The sequence below is a fragment of the Bacillus rossius genome, chromosome 5, assembly GCF_032445375.1.
Source record: "Bacillus rossius redtenbacheri isolate Brsri chromosome 5, Brsri_v3, whole genome shotgun sequence".
NCBI classification, from domain to species: Eukaryota; Metazoa; Arthropoda; class Insecta; order Phasmatodea; family Bacillidae; genus Bacillus; species Bacillus rossius.
The window spans coordinates 85006383-85020484 of NC_086333.1; the positions used below are offsets into that span (position 1 = coordinate 85006383).

General features: G+C 41.3%; 1 protein-coding gene across 2 annotated transcripts in view; it reads left to right on the top strand.

Moving 5' to 3' along the window:
- The window catches only part of LOC134532188 (ATP-binding cassette sub-family C member 4-like), a 133376-nt gene that overhangs the window by 80682 nt on the left and 38592 nt on the right, over nucleotides 1–14102 (top strand). The gene's annotated exons all lie outside the window — the stretch shown is intronic.

Sequence of the window (14102 nt, forward strand, 5' to 3'; positions counted from 1 at the left end):
TTGACAACTTTACGCATTATTGTGGTAACATTATTTGGACAGATGAGTAGATAAAGTGATTATGATCAGAAGTGAAACTGGCCGGGCTTCCAAGATGACGGCTTCTAGCAACTGGGCAATACTCAGTGCTCAGAAAGGAGAATTCTAACAGAACCCACGATCCTTGCCACATGAGTGTGACACGTTGATGATCTTGTTCACTGCAGGACCACCAGGCAAGGTCAGCATAGTCCTGCAGTTGGCATCATGATCGAACTTGATAGCTTGTTTCAGTAATAACATGATTGATTTGTTTGTCTGTAATTAAATATTTTCTTTGGGAAAAACTAGTTTCATGTTAATTTTTTTGGAGAGATATAATGAGAGATTTGACATTTAAATATTCCAGTAATAATACACTGTAAAAAATTTGCCTATGTTAGAATGCGATATGTTCATATGAACCTAGTTAAGTACGTTCGTGCAGTGCAACCCTCGGCCTATGGCAAGGCCTGGCAAACTGACCAAGCTGGGAGCAAACCATAATAAATGAAAGTTAAAAGAAGTGGTCAACCCAAAACAAGGAGCTAATGGGATGGTTTTGAAATAAGCACTGTCAAAATAAATTATATCTCTAATATGAACTTTACCTGATTAAGTAAAAAATTTGAAGAAAAAAAAGAAATAAAACATTGCTGCTAGTAGTGGAACAACGCACACTTATCCACAAACTTGCGATGCATTCCAGTAGTAGGTTTGACCGAGTTTGGGACAGGCTTCATTTTGGATTGAGGCATCACGGTGGCCGAATCAGATGACCTTGAGCCTTGACCCTTGACCTCAACCTAGGTGGTAATATTGGATCCACCATCTTGGATTCTGCCATTTCGAATTCTATAACATTCTGCCATTTTGTTTTGTATAATAGTCTGCCATCTTGGAATAGAAAGCCCTATTCCCTGAAGTTGCACTTTTCCTTATGGCCGTCATCTTGAATATCTATATTATCAGAAAAATGGAAAAAAACTTTTAAAATTTATAAAAAAATTAATACAATTGTATTAAAAACACATGATTCTGCCTTTTTAAAATTATGACATCACCGTTTTGCTTTTCATTATGGCCACCATATGGAAAATCCATAATTATTATGCTAGAAATTTGGGGAAAATTTAAATTTTATACATCAATTTAATTAATAAAATTTTAATACCGCCCTCACAAATGTTGCATTTTTCGTTATTGTGACATCATAACCTTGGCTCATGTCCACCATATTCAATTCCACCATTTTCAGTTATGGCTCCAATCCACCATTTTGGATGACATTACAGCCACCATTTAGTTTTCGTCTGTTGGAGGCTGCCCTCTCGGATGATATGGCCGCCATCATTTTTCGTCTGCCAGAGGGCGCTGCCATAATATTTGTTTAATTTTTACTTCAGGTTATTTCTGAGAAATCAATCGCTGCATATATTTTTTTAATGAGACATGCAATTGTATTCATAGTTTATTTGATTGGCAAATTCTTGTTATCAAATCAGCACTTACAATATTTTTTGTCATGTGAAATTAAAAAAAAAAATAGGATACATGACTGAGTCAATTGCTATGCCTCGAGAGAGCTGAGAAACTCTTATCATGCAAGACAAACTTCCTTTTCCTTGATGTCTAGCGAAACCCACCCTCTCTTGCGACCATGAGCGAGCATCCCGCTTCCCACATAAAAAATCAATAATATTTACCTCACATCTGTTGGCAAGAATCGGAACTATTTGTAACAAGTTACTTGTATGAGATAAATTGATTAAATGTTATATATGATTAAATATTAAAAATTATATTAAAATAATTGTTCCAATTTAAAACTCTCAGTATGCAACTGGAAAAAGCTAACCAAAGAAGCTAACATGTATTCCGGTTTGATGCCTATAGTGTTATTGAAAGGACACCGCGGTAGGTATTGCAGTAAGGAGTTTATCTTCAGAAAAAATGCTAAACATAATGAGAGGACTGAGTGTATTTTGGGTTCTTACCATATTCAATTTTAGTTAGTGTCAGAAATCCTTTGGTTGAAGATATTTCTTGAATAAACATCGCAAGACCTGTATAACTAACCTGACTAAAGATAACGAGGATGGGTTTACAATGCCAAGGAAGTGGAACGAAGGCAAAATATTATAAGTCTATAATGGCCCGTCTACAATAGCAATGTCCTAAACTGTGTCCGAAGGACACTCGTCGCTGATTGGTCCACGTGACCCTCTGACGTCATGCGTCAAGTGGGCGAAGGGTCGAACCTACCTGGTCCGAAGACATTCGTCAATTTGAACTTTTTGTCCCAACCTGTGTACTTTGGACACAGAAAAAGAACAGAACACTCACAATATTTGAATTTCCAGTTCCCGTTTGAAAATGTGGTGTTTATTTTTGTTATTGAAGGAAATGGAAGATGTTGTAAGTCACTTATAACTTACATAACTTTCATAAGTTCAATCTCAAACTACAAAGCATCAAAACAATATACAAAATTATTTGGTTTGGCACATTTACTGCGCTCTGGTGATAACTTTAGAAATCAATACATTCGGACATCGGACATCGCAATTGTGGACAGGGCAGTTTTCGATGAGACAATGTGACGTCACTCACATTCGGATAAGGACACGGACCACGCACAGGTTCGGACTATTGTAGACGGGCTCTAATGATCACGATAATGTAAAAATGTTAATGCTAAAAATACTGTCCAAGATCTCGCTAATGATTTAAAATTTATAACTAGTGCAGAAAGTAGCATCTTAAAGGGAAATTAAAATATATTAATATTTACACCAAATTATAGTCGCCTCCATGAAATTGTGGACAATATAGAACAACCTGAAGATGACATAATCGAAAAATGTGATGAAGCACTGAAACCAAAATGATGAAAACGACATGACGACATGTTAAATTATTCTGTTAAAGATTGCGATGATCAGTGAGACGATTACGATTGTGACCTTGAGGCTGGAATTAAAAGACTGTAGAGATTTAAAAAATATTAATAATAAACACAAGGAACATAACAGCAGCAGAAGAGAATGATTGCACGACATGGGAAGATCCTAATGTATTGGTCGATTGTCTGAGATTGCTGCTGTCTTCACTTAGGGTAGGAAAATATTTGCACATCAACGAATTAGCCTCCATACACAAAGAACTGAAGGAAGCTGGCTACATACAATGACTTGTTTTACTTGCATGTGTACAAAATTTAAAAGTAAATTTAATTTGGATTTAAAAAGTGGTTGTTTTATTCAGTGGCGTAGCGTGGGTGGGGCGGAGGGGGCGGCCCGCCCCGGGCGACAGCCCGCGGGGGCGGGTCGCCGGTGAAGCGGGTTGAGATCTGATCTATGATTCATTCATTACATGTGTCAGACACACTATAATGTTACATTTTTATCTCAAATTTTGCGCACCAACTATTTTTTAATATTTATTTAAAAGAAAAACTGCGAAATCACTGACAGAGCTCTTTATAACGTTTGTTTGTTTACATACGAACGGCAACATCGCATCACGCCGCGCCGCCCGGCGCGCGCGAGCCGAGTTGAGCGGCACTCCTTATTATGTTAATTACTCATACAAAATCTTTTGTTTCACTTGTCGGCCCGTGTCGATGCCTCTCTTTCGCACTCATTGAATTTAGTACTACGCATTGTACTGTAAAGTTTGACCTTAACCCAGGGCAAACCAAACAACTTCCGCAAACCGGGACACAGTAAAACTCCTATATTGCCCCGTACCGCGAGCGCAGGTAAACCCAAAAAAATATTAAAACCCAAACTAATAGCAGGCTTAAAAAATACTAATAAGGTTGCGAACAGTGAGAGGAGGCAGCAAGTTAAAAAGACGCAAAATTTATATGACAACATTTAATAAATATATATATATCATAAAATCATTTCATCACAAATCGGCGCATCCATCATAAAATACATACCCTATTACTACTTATAAAATAATAGCTATATAATAATACTAAAAAAATACTTTAACAATTCCCCCAAAAAATTATAATTTGATCATATACTTCGGAGCTCCGAAAATTAAATATAATTACCAAAAAGGCATTAAAAATATATAAGAACATATAAATACAAATACAAATACGCACAGATTTACCTGCAGCAACGAGGACTAAGTGTGGATAAGTGTGCTCAGAAACTCTGCGCTTTGAAAACCCTCTTAGTGGAAAGTAGAGACCGTTTCGTGCAAGAAGCAATTGACTTTGCTAAGACTCTCTGCGAAAAACTCGGAATCGAACTCAAAACGAGAATTCGCAGGAAAAAACGCATGCATGGCGATGAATCTTCTGAAGATGCAGCTTTGTCTCACGAACAGGAAATCCGTCGAGAGATTATCGCATCATTCGACAAGATCATTCAAGAAATGACAACTTGATTCCAGCAAATTCAAGAAATATCGGACAAGTTCGGATTTTTGATGCCAGCGAAACTTTTGGACATCAAGTTCGAGTGTGATCTTTCCCATGTATTAGAAGACCTCGACAAGGACGAGTTTCAGATGGAGCGGAAACGTCTTCAGCAGTTTGTTGTTGTTGCCTGTTCTGAATCAGAGGAAGATATAAGTGGTAAAGGACCATTGGAGCTCCTCCAGTTCATTCAAAAACTGAATCTCGGAATTTCGGTTCCAAATATAGTCATCTTGATTCGTATATATTTGACTTTGGCGATTAGTGTTGCAAGTTGTGAGAGAAGTTTTTCGAAGTTGAAGCTAATAAAAAATTACCTCAGATCTACTATGAGCTCCGCTAGACTATCAAACTTGGCTATAAGGTCGATTGAACAAGAATTGGCTGCTAATATTGATTTTGACAAAGTTATTTCTGACTTCGCTGCTCATAAGGCCCGTAGAATCCGCTTGTAAAACCGCTCATCCTATTTTAACTTCAATAAAAGGTACCTCATTGCATGTGAAATTTAATTTTAATCAAGCACCTATAGAATGGGGGCGGCAAAATGTGTCTCCCGCCCCAGGCGCCGAGATGGCACGCTACGTCACTGGTTTTATTTTATGACCTCTGATTTCTAACTAAGGTTGAGTTCTTGTAATAAAACTTCTATCGTAAAGATGTAAAAATGGTCACCAATGACTAATAAAATAGAGATTAATAATAAAGTCTTTCCAGAAATCGGGGAAAGTTCGAGTAAAATGCAATTGTAATCATTTGGAGCCAAATGCAGTTGAAGCACTTGGGGCTATTGGAGCACTTTGTAGCAATTGGTGCAGTTGGAGCAATTTGGACAGTTGGAGCTGTTGGAGCAATTGGAGCATTGGAGCAGTTAGAGATATTGAAGCAGTTGGAGCTATGTAGCCTTGTAGATTTGTAATTATTCTGCCTTATACCAGTCGCTGTGAGTATTTGTGTGAAGTCCAGTAGACGGTGCCACAATCCTTCTCTGACTGCGGTGCAGTGCGTATCAACTGTTTTCAGTACGTTCCATGAAATTTATTTGTTGTTCCACTGTCAAGTCTTATGGTTATTGATTGTTTACCATCAGCAACGCAGACCTCGATGGCAGCGATGCCGACTGTGACACAATTCCCTTTGGTATCTGTGATACCAAGTGTTTGGGAGAAATAAGCAGAAGCTGTTTCATCGGTTGAAGTTTAGCCAGGAACTTTGGAGACTTCAATGGACGGCGGAAATTCATCGCGCCAGTGCAAATACTGTGGTACGTCATTCACTACAACTTCAAACACTCACAAGCATGAAAGAAGCGGATGTTGGAATAAATCACAAAGAATACTTGTTCAGTGTATCAAATTTAGTAAACAAATTTCACAACTAGATAGATGGTTCAGTTAAGTGCAAGCAAGAACCAGTTTCTAAAAATTAAAATGGATATAGTTTTGACTCGCTTCTCACAGCAGTCACTGCGAGTATATAAGTAAGGACCAGGCGATGAGACACTCACTCCAACTCTGAATGTGGTGCAGTGTGGATAGACTAGTTTGGCACATATTAGTCCGGTATCTGGGAATTCTTGAGAACTTGTTGATATCATTACCATCATGAACGTCGACGTGGATGGAAGACCTACCATCAACATCACAGATCCTGATGGCAACATTACTGACAGCTCTCGATATCCCAATGTCAATGACAGCGATGATGATGCAGATCCTGTTGGCATAAAACATTAAATGCATCATGAAATATACCACTTTCCTTTTAATGAAACTGAGAACTCTTTGTCATATGAAACTGCCCTTAAGACATGTTAAGGTATGCAAAGGACTCACTTTACACTCTACGAAGACTATGGAAATTGAGAAATACTAGGGATTTGTTTGTTTTTTGTTTTTGTTCTTGTAGAGTAGAAATTATGTAATACATTGTTGTTTTTAATTTTTTTTGCAGAACCTGTGGTTTTTTTTAGTAAAGTGAGTTGATCTTTAATTAAATTACCGTTTTTTTATATGATCAAGTATTGAACCAAGACCACGGATCGATTGAATCAATCATTAAAGTAATTGCTGTTTTTTTTGATGATTTTTGAATTTTTCCCTGAATTTCTAGCTAATCAATTAAATATTTTAAAGATGGCTGTAAGATGGTGGATGTCAAGGTAATAAATATTACTGCACTGTGACGGGTAAAAATTAAAGTAATATATTGGCAGTGCCCTCTAGCAGACAAAAACAAAATGGCGACCATAACCTCATTCAAGATAGCAGCCTCCAGCAGATATAAACCAGATGGTGGCTGTGTTTGTCATCCAAGATGGCAGATGTGGTGCTATAATTCAAAATGGCGGAATATAAAATGGTGGACATGTGCGAGGTCGTAATGTCACAGTAATGAAAAATGCCAGATTCGTGAATGGGGCGCTATTAAAATTTTATTACTTAAATTATTTTATAAATTTAAAATTTTCCCCTGATTTTCTAGCATAATAATAATAATAATAATAATAACAATAATAACAATAATAATAATAATAATAATAATAATAATAATAATAATACCTAATAATGGATTTTCAAGATGCTGGCCGTAGCAACTTTAGGGAGTGTGTGTTTGATTCCAAGATGGCGGGATGTTATAGAAAACAACACAGTGGAAAACTCTAGAATTCAAAATGGCGGGATCCATAATGGCGGATCCTAGTTTGCTGCCGGGTCATAAAGGTTAAATTAAAAGTTAAAGGTATTCAATTTGGCCACTGTGATGTCACAATTCAAGCTGGCGGTCAGAGGTCCTTGGTCCCATCCATAATCCACAGTCTGAAGCCTGTTCCAAACTCATTCACGTGTATAGTCTGCACTCTTACTAAAATTTGCACATTTCTCGAATAAATATTTACTACTTTAAAAAAATTAATTTACTGGCTTCATGTTCCAAATAATTTATGTTACTCCAAAACCTACCCCCATGAAAAAAATAAACTCTTTAACAAATAATAGCTCATTAACAATATATTTTATATTTCCTCTTCAATACTAATGTTATAAAGAAACGGCGTGGGTTTGTTTGTCCGAAGTAATTTTATTTTTAACATATTATAAAAAAAAATCAATGATTATTGTTATGTATAGACCACGCGGACATGGCGGCGGCTGATGCTCGACTGACTGAGTGACGCATCGGTCTATGTTGCCAACCTGAGTCACCAAATATCCTCATCCATACTATATACAACACTTCCCCCCATTTAATTTGTCACGTAATCATCTAACTTTCTTGGTGGCACTCGATGTCTCCTCGAGGACCTGTCCTGAGTACGGCCTAGTACAGAACTGGAAGGAAAACCCCTGAATGGAGGAGATCCTTGGGAGATCCCCGGGCTGTTTCCATATCCAGGCATCTCGGAAGCTGATTTTACGGGTGTCCCTGCTGCCGCTGTGGACTCATCTGCAGTCGTCCGACCCCGTTCGCCAGTTGGTTCTGCTGCTGTTATGGCCGCCGCTGCTGGCTGCTGCGTACCTTCACTGCTGGGGCGAACTCCGGATGCAAACTGGTGTGTCCGCTGCAAAAACGTCTGCTCCCTACAGGACACTGCCTCCCCAGGACACTGTCCCCTGTCTGGCTGGCTACTTCTTCGACGTAACTGATCGACGTGCCTCCTGTGTAAGCCTCCTTGCTCATCTTTGACCCCATATATCAGCAACCCTTCTACCCCAGAGATCCAGCCTGGTATCCACTTTGGGACTCTTCTATAATTCCGCAGCCACACTGCCTCACCTTCTCTGAAGTGTCGAACCCGCGTCGCTACCGTATTGTCCGCCTGACTTCTCTGAACTGTACCTGTTGCTGGATGGAGTTTTGTCAAAGCTGTCTGTAATGATCGCCCCATCAACAACTCCGCGGGAGTTTTCCAAGTGTTATTTTCCCCTTGTCTTGGCGTAGTGCGCCATGCCAACAGCGTCCGTGCTATTCGAGTTCGCCAGTCACCCAATACCAGTTTACGGAGTTTCACCTTGAAAGTTTGCACCGTCCTCTCCGCCAACCCATTACTCGAAGGATGATAGGGTGGTGCGAAAACCATGTCAATGCCATTATTTTTTAAAAACTGTGCCATCTCTTGGGATCGGAAGGCTGTCCCATTATCTGCCACCACAGTGTCTGGCAGTCCATGATAACTGAATATGTCTCGTAATTCTTGAATTACGGCTGTTGCAGTCATACTTCCCACTTGCCTGACCTCTGGCCACTTGGAATACGCATCGACTACAATGAGAAAATTAGCTCCTTGAAATGGTCCCGCAAAATCTATGTGCAATCGAGACCATGGTTTGTCAGCTGTGGGCCAGGCTACTGCTTTAACCTTAGGTGGATTATTTTGACACTGCTGACAACTTTTGCATTCCTTCACAACCTGTTCAATTGCAGCATCTAGTTTTGGCCACCAAAAGTAACTCCTTGCCAACGCTTTCATATGCACCACCCCATCATGGTTTGCATGAAGCATGCTCATCACCTCTGTCCGTAACTGTGGTGGGATTACTACCCTGGATCCCCACAACAAACACTCCTTGTGAACAGACAGTTCCAGCTTCCGTCGAACATAGGGCTGCATCTCCTCTGTCACTTGATCTGGCCATCCATTTTGTGTATATGTCAACACCTTGCACAGTAAATGATCCTTCCCAGTCTCTCTTGCTATTGTCTGTGGATCGACAAACACTTCCCCCGCTTCTTCCAGCATGAGAATTTCACTGGGACCTGGAACTGGGAATGCAGGTGACTGCAGAGGCAATCTGCTAAGGGCATCAGCATGCTGTATTTGGGTCCCTGGTCTGAATTCTAGTTCAAAATCATACATTCCTAACATCAAACTCCATCTCAACAATCGCGGTGAAATGGTATCTGGAACGGGCTGCTTGGGATGGAGAAGGCGCAAGAGTGGCTTATGGTCAGTCACAATCTTGAACTGTCTTCCGATCAAATATTGTTTAAATTTGGACACCCCAAAAATGACAGCCAAGGCCTCTTTGTCCACCTGCGCGTAGTTTCGTTCGCTCTTTTGTAGTGTCCTAGACCCAAATGCGATTGGAGCTTCCGTCCCATTACCCAGATCATGGGCCAGCACCGCCCCTACCCCATACTCAGATGCATCACATGTTAAAACTAAGGGTTTGTTTAGGTCATAGTGTATCAAGACTTGCTCCGATCGTAAAAGCTACTTGGCCTCTTCAAACGCCCTTGCGTGTGCATCTGTCCAGCACCATGGAGTGTTGGCATCCAGCAGTCTGTGAAGAGGCTCTAATACATCTGCTTTGTGACAAAGAAATCTCTCATAAAAATTCAAGAGACCCAAAAATGCCTGGAGCTCTTTTTTGTTACTAGGTTCTGGCGCATCGTGAACTGCTTCAACCTTACTTGAAAGTGGATGGATACCCATCTTGTCAATTCTGTGTCCCAGGAAAACAACTGAATCCACCCCCCAAACACATTTTTCACTCTTTAACCTAAGCCCTGCACTTTGCAACCGTCCCAGGACTTCACGGACACGACTCCAGTGCTCATTGTCACCTCCTCCGGATATTAATATATCATCAAGTAATACTACTGTACCAGGTATGCCAGCAAGCAAGGTGTCCATCAACCGCTGGAATATCGCTGGACCACTACTTATGCCAAATGGTAATCTCTTAACCTTGAACAACCCCTTCATGGTATTTACCGTAAGCAATTTTGCTGTGCCCTCATCTACAGTTACCTGCAAATATGCTTCCTCCAGATCCAGTTTTGAGAACAGCTGTCCTCCCTCTAGTACTGCTAGTGCTTCACTGACAGTGGGCAATGGGTACACACTAGTGTCACACACGCTGTTTACAGTGCCCTTATAGTTCCCGCAAAGCCGAATGGACCCGTCTTTCTTCAAAATGGGTATGACTGGAGTCGCCCAACCCGAAAAGTCCACTGGTTCATACACTCCACGCTGCACTAACCTATCTATTTCCTGGCTCACCTTGTCTCTCAAAGCAAATGGTATTGGCCGGCTCTTTTTAAACACAGGGTCACATTCTGGTGGAACTGTTATTGTCACTTGTGGTCCTACATATTTTCCCAGCTTATCTGCCTTAAACACATCCGGAAACTCCCTAACAATCCCTGCTGCCAAGTCTTCCCTAACCTTGTTCACCCCCACTAACTTAATTCCCAGAGGTGCAAACCAATCTCGTCCCAGCAAATTCGGCCCTTGTCCTTCCACCACTACCAACTCTAGGAGTACCGCTGACTCACGCCCCTTCAGTTGTACAGCAACTTCCATAACCCCCATCACCTGTAGATATTCGCTGGACCAGGTGCGTAATAACATGTCCTTCCTTGTCAGTGGAGGTTCCTGAGGCCACAGGGCCTTGTAAGTTCTCCCGCTGATAATCGATCGACCTGCCCCCGTGTCAACTTCCATCATCGCTGATTTCCCAACCAGCAACACTTCCACACACCACGGTTTCCTGGGCTGTTGTTCCCGCATATTGTACAGCGTATATTGCGTGGCAGCACCTTCCGAACAATCCTCTTCAAAATGCTGTACTTCCTGTGCCACTTCTCGTTGCGCTAGGTCGTTTGTTTTCGAAACTCCCTCATGCTTTTTTTTTGTGATACAAGCCCGCTCAATGTGTCCCCTCTTTTTACAGAACCGGCATACAGTGTTCCAATGTCGGCACGTGTCTGCTGCGTGCTGCCCATTACAGCGCCAACATAGCTGGTTCTCGTTGTCTCTTCCCTTCCTTATCGCTTCCCTTTGTCTTCCCAGTGATATAGTGTTCGACTTAACCGAACCCGCCGGTTTTGAATATCTTGACACGCCATTGTTCACTTTGTGTACACTCTCTTCCACTATTGTACTGTCTCTCAAGTCCGCCATGTTCTGTCCAGTCGCCTCTGTTGCCATCGCAATATCCACTGCTTCTTTCAAGGTTAGTTTCTCTTTAACGAGGAGAGCCTGTTGCACTGATTTATCCCTAACGCCGCAAACGAGCCGGTCGCGAAGCATTCGGTCGAGGTCCGAGAAATTGCAGTGTGTACTCAGCCTTCGAAGCTCTGCTATGTACACGGCGATCGTCTCCCCATCTTTCTGATCGCGCTTCAAAAACTTAAAAGTTTCCACAATTTCACTAGGCTTCGGGTGAAAGTGATTATTTAATATGGTGAAGACGTCCATCAAGGAAACCGACGCGGTCGACTTTGGTGATACTAGCGACGTCACCAGCCCGTACAAATCGGCGCCGCACACGGTATAAAACACTGCCCGCTTGGCCTCATCCTCCGTGATAGTGTTCGCGATAAAATAAAACTGTAACCGTTCGCGATAAGAATTCCACGATTCTTTCTCGGGCGCGAACTCTCCGATGGCTCCGATTAAGGCCATATTGTACACGAAATTGTTATCCGTTTTAACCTCGTCGCCAACTGTTATGTATAGACCACGCGGACATGGCGGCGGCTGATGCTCGACTGACTGAGTGACGCATCGGTCTATGTTGCCAACCTGAGTCACCAAATATCCTCATCCATACTATATACAACAATTATAATACTTAAAATAACAGTAAACACAAGTACCTTAGATACATGTCTGTTATATATTGGATTGGAAGGGATTGGTGAACCAACTCAAGACCAAAAACACATGCTTCATCTGGCCATCTTGGCTACTGTTTATTTCTCCACTTCCTCTCATAGAGATACATCACAACATCTCCCTTTTTTCCAGTTCCTACATTCATTAGAATTTATCTATTTGTGTTTACAATTAATCCTGTAAATACACTGAACATACACTGATCCACTTCCTTCATAGACATACATCACAACATCTAAGGTACATAGTCATTTAAGTACACTGGTGTTTTTATTACTCTTCCTGACCTTGACATTACTGTATTTTCTACTATGCCTTCCTCACGTCCTTTTCTAAAACCCCATTCTCTATAACCGTGCCCTTGGCCAACTTCTGTCTCATCAAACCCTTTAAATTCTACCATGTTACTATCCTCAAGAGGCTGTGTTGGTCTATTCTTAACTACGTCATCCTGCATGTGTGGTTGATTATTTGATTGTTGATCTTCCTGAGCTTGCGGTATTTCCTCTCGTATCCTTTCAAAAAGGTTTTCCCGTAAAATTTATCCATTAGATGTCTCCGGTTCCTTTCAACTTCATACCCATTCTCTAAACACACCCGGTAACCCCTGGGTCTATCGAGAATTCTGACAATATTGCCCCTTTTCCATGCATCACCACATCTAACTCCTACATTGGTCCCTACCGCCAGTGGCTCTAGCTTCCTTGTTCCCCTGTTATAATATTTTTCCTGATTTTGTTGTTTCCCCATTAAGTCCTGGTGTATGTCTGGCTGTAGCTGTGGCCGAAGCATGTCCGCTGAGTGTGGCATTAATCCCCTTAGTCGTTTACCAAACAACCTCTGAGCTGGTGATTGTAAGTGACTGTCGACCGGTGTGTTTCTGTATTCTAAGAGCGCCAGCATCACATCTCTACGGTCCTGCACTGCCTTTTTGAGCATATTTTTCACTGTTTGCACATACCTTTCCACAAGTCCATTGGACTGTGGGTACATAGGACTAGATGTCTTATGTGTAAAGTCCCAGTTGTGTGCAAATCCCTTAAACTCCTGTGAAGAAAACTGTGGCCCATTGTCGCTATAAAGTACCTCCGGTATCCCATGTCTCGCCATTATAGCTTTGCAGTGCCCCACTACGTGACATGATGTGAGACTCGTTAACTGACTGAACTCAGGGTACTTTGAGTAGGCATCAATTACTAGTAGATAGTCCTTCCCCTTGAAATGTAGAATGTCTGCTGCTATTATTTGCCATGGCCTACTCGGTATTTCTCTGCTGACTATCGGTTCCTTGGGACTCAGGTTCTGTACCTCCTTTCATGTCGCACAGTTACTTACCATATATTCAATTTGCTTTGCCATTCCAGGCCAAAATATACACTCCCTGGCCCTCCATTTGCACTTTTGTATCCCCATGTGTCCATAATGGACTCTGTCTAACAGATCCTGTCTCATACTCTGCGGAACTACTATCTGTTTGCCTTTAAAAATAACTCCCTCGTGTACTGTTAAATCTTCCTTGTATGACCAAAAGGGTCTTATGTTAGCTTCTACCTGTGTTCTCTCTTTAGGCCATCCATTCATTATGATGCCTTTAAGTGGGATCAAAGTCTCATCTCTCAAGGTTTCTAACCGTAGTCTTTCCCACATGTCCTGAGTTGCTTGTATGAAATGCACTACCATGCCCTGATGAGCTGCTATTTCCTGTTCCTGTAATTCTAGTTTGTCGTCTGGACCTCCTGTCCTTGATAATGCATCCGCGACTATGAGATCTTTACCCGGCACATATTTTACCGTTAAGTTATAATTCTGCAATTTAATTCTCTTTCTTTGTAATCTTAGAGGACATTTTTCGAGCGGTTTTTTGAATATAGCCTCCAACGGCTTGTGGTCCGTCTCTACTAAAACTTTGCGGCCATAGAGGTATTGATGAAATCGCTCACAGCCGTACACAATTGCAAGGAGCTCTTTTTCTATTTGTGCGTAATTCTTTTGTGCAGGAGATAGTGATTTGGATGC